This window comes from Rattus norvegicus, chromosome 2 (genome assembly GCF_036323735.1).
Source record: "Rattus norvegicus strain BN/NHsdMcwi chromosome 2, GRCr8, whole genome shotgun sequence".
Classification (NCBI taxonomy): domain Eukaryota; kingdom Metazoa; phylum Chordata; class Mammalia; order Rodentia; family Muridae; genus Rattus; species Rattus norvegicus.
Genome location: NC_086020.1, coordinates 154,176,704 through 154,182,703, shown reverse-complemented (window position 1 = coordinate 154,182,703; position 6,000 = coordinate 154,176,704).

Genomic DNA, 6,000 nt, shown 5'->3' with positions numbered 1-6,000 from the left:
TGGGGACCATGGGCTCAGATGTAGAACATCTGTGGAGGTGACTGGAAATTGGGAACGGGAAGGTGATGTGTAGAAGAGTGCTGCTGGATCGATCCATGCTCATCACCCTGTACAAAGCTTAAGTCCAAGTGGATCAAGGACCTCCACATCAAACCAGACACACTCAAACTAATAGAAGAAAAACTAGAGAAGCATCTCAAACACATGGGCACTGGAAAAATTTCCTGAACAAAACACCAATGGCTTATGCTCTAAGATCAAGAATCAACAAATGGGATCTCATAAAACTGCAAAGCTTCTGTAAGGCAAAGGACACTGTGGTTAGGACAAAACGGCAACCAACAGATTGGGAAAAGATCTTTACCAATCCTACAACAGATAGAGGCCTTATATCCAAAATATACAAAGAACTCAAGAAGTTAGACCGCAGGGAGACAAATAACCCTATTAAAAAATGGGGTTCAGAGCTAAACAAAGAATTCACAGCTGAGGAATGCCGAATGGCTGAGAAACACCTAAAGAAATGTTCAACATCTTTAGTCATCAGGGAAATGCAAATCAAAACAACCCTGAGATTTCACCTCACACCAGTGAGAATGGCTAAGATCAAAAACTCAGGTGACAGCAGATGCTGGCGAGGATGTGGAGAAAGAGGAACACTCCTCCATTGTTGGTGGGGTTGCAGACTGGTACAACCATTCTGGAAATCAGTCTGGAGGTTCCTCAGAAAATTGGACATTGAACTGCCTGAGGATCCAGCTATACCTCTCTTGGGCATATACCCAAAAGATGCCCCAACATATAAAAAAGACACGTGCTCCACTATGTTCATAGCAGCCTTATTTATAATAGCCAGAAGCTGGAAAGAACCCAGATGCCCCTCAACAGAGGAATGGATACAGAAAATGTGGTACATCTACACAATGGAATATTACTCAGCTATCAAAAACAATGACTTTATGAAATTCATAGGCAAATGGAGGGAACTGGAAAATGTCATCCTGAGTGAGGTAACCCAATCACAGAAAAACACACATGGTATGCACTCATTGATAAGTGGCTATTAGCCCAAATGCTTGAATTACCCTAGATGCCTAGAACAAATGAAACTCAAGACGGATGATCAAAATGTGGATGCTTCACTCCTTCTTTAAAAGGGGAACAAGAATACCCTTGGCAGGGAATAGAGAGGCAAAGATTAAAACAGACACAGAAGGAACACTCATTCAGAGCCCACCCCACATGTGGCCCATACATATACAGCCATCTAATTAGACAAGATGGATGAAGCAAAGAAGTGCAGGCCGACAGGAGCCGGATGTAGATCACTCCTGAGAGACACAGCCAGAATACAGCAAACACAGAGGCGAATGCCAGCAGCAAACCACTGAACTGAGAACAGGACCCCCGTTGAAGGAATCAGAGAAAGAACTGGAAGAGCTTGAAGGGGCTCGAGACCCCTTATGAACACAATGCCAAGCAACCAGAGCTTCCAGGGACTAAGCCAATACCTAAAGACTATACATGGACTGACCCTGGACTCTGACCTCATAGGTAGCAATGAATATCCTAGTAAGAGCACCAGTGGAAGGGGAAGCCCTGGGTCCTGCTAAGACTGAACCCCCAGTGAACTAGATTGTTGGGGGGAGGGCGGCAATGGGGGGAGGATGGGGAGGGGAACACCCATAAAGGAGGGGAGGGGGAGGGATTAGGGGGATGTTTGCCTGGAAACCGGGAAAGGGAATAACACTCGAAATGCAAATAAGAAATACTCAGTTAATTAAAAAAAAAAAAGAGTGCTGCTGCTCTTCTTCCTCTTCCTCCTCCTCCTCCTCCTCTTCCTCTTTCTCCTCCTCCTCCCTCTCCTTATCCTCCTCCTCCTCTTCTTGTGTGTGTGGGTGTGGTTTTTTTTTCCTTTGAGGCAGGACCTCATGTATTCCTGGCTGACCTTGAACTCGATGCATAACCGAGGGTGACTTTGAACTCCCAATCCTCTCGGGCCCAGTTGCTGGAATTACAGGCTTGCTCCACGGTACTCCTTGCAGTGCTGAGAATAAAACTCATGGCTTTGTGCTTCTTACACAAGCATTATACCAAAGTACCAATTGCACTGGAATCCAGCTTGGCTAACCAATGAGTCCTCTTCCTCCTCCTCCTCCCTCCTCCTTCCCTTTTCCTCCTGCCCCTCCTTACCTTCTCCTCCTCTTCCTCCTCCTACCCCCTCTCCCTCTTCTACTCCCGCCCCTCTCTTCTTCCTCACCCTCCTCCTCCTTTTCCTTCTTTTCTTCTTCAACAGGTCTTGCCACAGAGCCTTGACTAGCTTGGAACTTGCTATGTCGACCCTTTGAGCTCTGACTCAGATTTCTCCTGGGATTACAGGTGTGTGCCAGCACACTCCAAGACACTGGGCTTTTATTGATCTTACAGGAGCAGGAATGACAAGGTTGCGTCACAGTGAACTCAGAGACTGTGACCACACACACACACACACACACACACACACACACACACACACCCTGCACAGATTTCAAGCCAGAAGAGGGAAAGTGGATACCAGCTCCCATCTCTAACCAAGAAGCTATCTACAGTTGGTACTTGTTGGCAAAGGAAAAATTAGGTTTTTCTCTAGTGGAGTCTCACTGGGTATACTGACCACACTTCAGGGTTGGCCAACACAGAATAAACTTAAGGGTGTGTTCTTAGACTTGATTTTGTGTTTAGGTATTCTTTGTCTTACTGGTGTTTTGCTTGTGTATTTGGGTTTCTGTGCCCTACACCTCCATATTCTGTGTGTGTGTGTGTGTGTGTGTGTGTGTGTGTGTGTGTGTGTGTGTGTGTGTGTGTGTCTGCACAGTGTAACCACCAAACTACACAGCTTCATCTGTAGCACAAAAAGGTTTACTGATGATCAGACCGCCAAAGCTGTCTTGGGGGTGGGACAGAAAGAAGCAAAATTGTGGAAAAACAAGAGGATTTTATGTGACAATCAGCAAGGTGAGGGGTTTTTGAGCTGCTACGGGCTGAGGGTAGAGTGAAGTTATGCATGTATTTCTCAGTCCTGGTATGCAGTGGAAACCAGGTTCCTCTTCAGCTTACTTGCATGCTGTTGATTCTAGGCCTGTAGCCCAGACACCTTGGCATCTTTCAGTGTTCATGATGTTCCATGGGGGACTCATGTGGGCCCTGAAGAGTGATTGCTGCTGTGAGGTTCAGGAAGACAGTGCTGGGGTTTCATGAGCAAGACCCGAGTCCTTGCATGGGGCTTGCAGTCTCCAGCTTGCTCTTACTCTCTAGTGTTCATGCATATGGCTGGGCGCCCCTGTGCACACACCTCTTATTGCTTGTTATATCTTGGGACTTGCACAACCTCTGCTTCAGATTCTGAGATCTACCCCTCTGACCAGCTATGACAGCCAATAGCTGGGTTAATGAGATTCAGGGGAGCTGATGGACATTTGGACTGCCATGTTGTATGAGTTTGTCCTTTGAAGTGGGTTCAATGTGTGTCTGCAAGCGGCTTTTTGGTGCTTCTATTTCCTGAAAAAAAAAATTGCTTCTGTTAGCCATCACAGTTCCGTTTTTGAAGTTTTATTCTGAATAGAATTTGAGAAACAGGCTTTGCTGTGCAGCCCTGGCTGGATGTAGCCATCAGGCCTGACTCACATTTACTTTTTGACATGTAAAAGTTGTTCCTATCTATGGAGCACCACCACATGACGTTTGATACTTGTTGCTCAAATCTGAACTGTCTTAGGGTTCCTATTGTAATAAACACTACCACCCAAGCCAACTCGTGGAGGAAAGAGTTCACCTTACAGCTGGTACTGTACCACCCAGAGAAGTCAGGGCCATAGAGGGATGCTTCTGCCTGCCTTGCTCCTCATGGCTTGCTCACCTGCTTTCCCATAGCACCCAGGCTCTTGCGCCCAGGGGTGGAGCCAATCACAGTGAGCTGGGCCCTCCCAGATCAACCATCAATTAGTGAAATCCACAGACTTGTTCATTGGCCAATCTGGTGGGGTCATTTTCTCAATGGATATTTCTTCTTCTAAAATGACTAGCTTCTATCTAGTGGACATAGAATTAGCTAATACAATGTGATTTCTTCACAGCTAAAAAAAAATAGAGAAAGATCTGTTTAGCTTGCGTTTATTTGTTTATTTACTTATTTAATTTACTGAGACTGGATCTCACGTGTAGCTCTGATTGGCCTGGAACTCACTACACAGGCCAATCTGGCTTCAGACTCACAAAGATGATTTGCCACCCTCTGCATCCTGAGTGCTGGAAGTAAAGGCACATGCCAGTGCTGGCTCAGTTAAAAACAACATACACAGCACATCATTGTTACAGCCATCCTGCTGTGCATGGACTTTTTACCACCCTTCATTCATGAGATCATTGCATAAAACTCTTTGTAGAGTTGATCATTCAGGGATGCAGAAGACATGGGCTGTCTTGCTCAGTGAATAGTGGTCCAAGGTGCTAGTCAATAGCTCAGAGATTGCGACCTATGATGAGTGTCTATAGACTAAGGATTTAGAGAACTTGAAAGCTCCAATATTCCTCAAGGGGATGGTCGAGGATGGTCTTTGAGCCTCATTATGTAGGAGTAGTGGCTGATGCATTTAGGTGGAGAAGGGGCTGGGTAAGGGGGAGCAGGAGAAGCAAGCTAGACCCTAAGGCTGAGCAAGCCTGCTAGGTAGTAGAAAGGGTAGAAGCTGCACGTGAGTTTGGGTTGAAAGGGTTGGTGCAAGGCAGATGGCTAAGGCCTCTTCTCCACATTCAGCACTGTGGTCTTTGACTTCGAGAAAAGTTTTATGTGGGGGTTCTCAAGACTTAGTTTGCACTTTTGAACAACTGGAAGCAGTAGGAAGGGAACGAGTCGTAGTTAGAGGGAAAGGATTTGGAGGCAGGGGAATGGTACGTAGACCAGAACAAGGATGCTGGAGAGATGGTAGTATGTGAACTTCAGCCCCAGCAGGATGGAATGGAGAGACAGATTCTGGCGGTGGCTGGGAGCTCCAACTGAAAGGCCTTTCAGGGGCGGTGTGGTGAGAAACCAAGGCACAGGCTTCTGACTAGAGGAGCAGCCCCAAGCCACATGCCTTGGGAAGTGCATTCTGTGGAAGTTAGAGACTTCCACAGGTCTTCCTATTTCAGTACTGGCAAGAGTGCTGAGTTCAAGAGACACCAAGAACCACTTCAGCTTACATACAAGCTGGGTGAGAGAGAGGGACAGGGGAGGGAAGGAGAGGGACGGGGGTGGGGGGCGGGGTGGGGAGAGGCTGCTGGAGTTTGTCTCCTTTATCCTCTTAGTATTGTACCCATTTGGCAAAAACACAAGTGGGTTCCCCTCCCAGGGTGAATAGTCATGTTTTGCACCTCCCCATGAAAACTCACCTGTGCCTAACACATGCATGGCCCTACCCTGGCTCATCCCCTACACTGCATACAACTCTTAAACTACACGTGTGAGAGATTCCCTGTCAGGACATTATAAAGCCAAGATGAAAGATGCTGCCTTAGAATATGTATGATTGCCCAATGGCTTCCTAAGGGTAAATATTAAATAAAAGGTTCTAAGCCAGAGGCAGGCAGTCCACCAACCCTTTTTGGATCATTTTATTTGTATTGCCATTTGTCCTCCAAACAGGTTATTCTAATTACTTTTATTTTATACATTATTCAAAAGGAAAATAGAAAAAGTTTTGTACATACATTATTGCTAGGCACTTGGATAAGCTCACTAACAAACCAGGCAACGTCCCTGCTCGTGTGGAGCTGACAATCTAAGAAGGAACAAATACACCCCAAACCCACAGTGCCGCAAATTCCTCACAAATCAACGTGAGCTGAAAAGGCACAGGATGAGGCTTTCAAAGTTCCTAGGTATCATGAATTGTATATGGTCTGAGTGGCCTGGAGAAGTTTCTATGTTAAAATGATTCCGGGCTGGAAGCTAAGGTTTCTGTTTAACTCAGATGAAAGCAGGTTAGA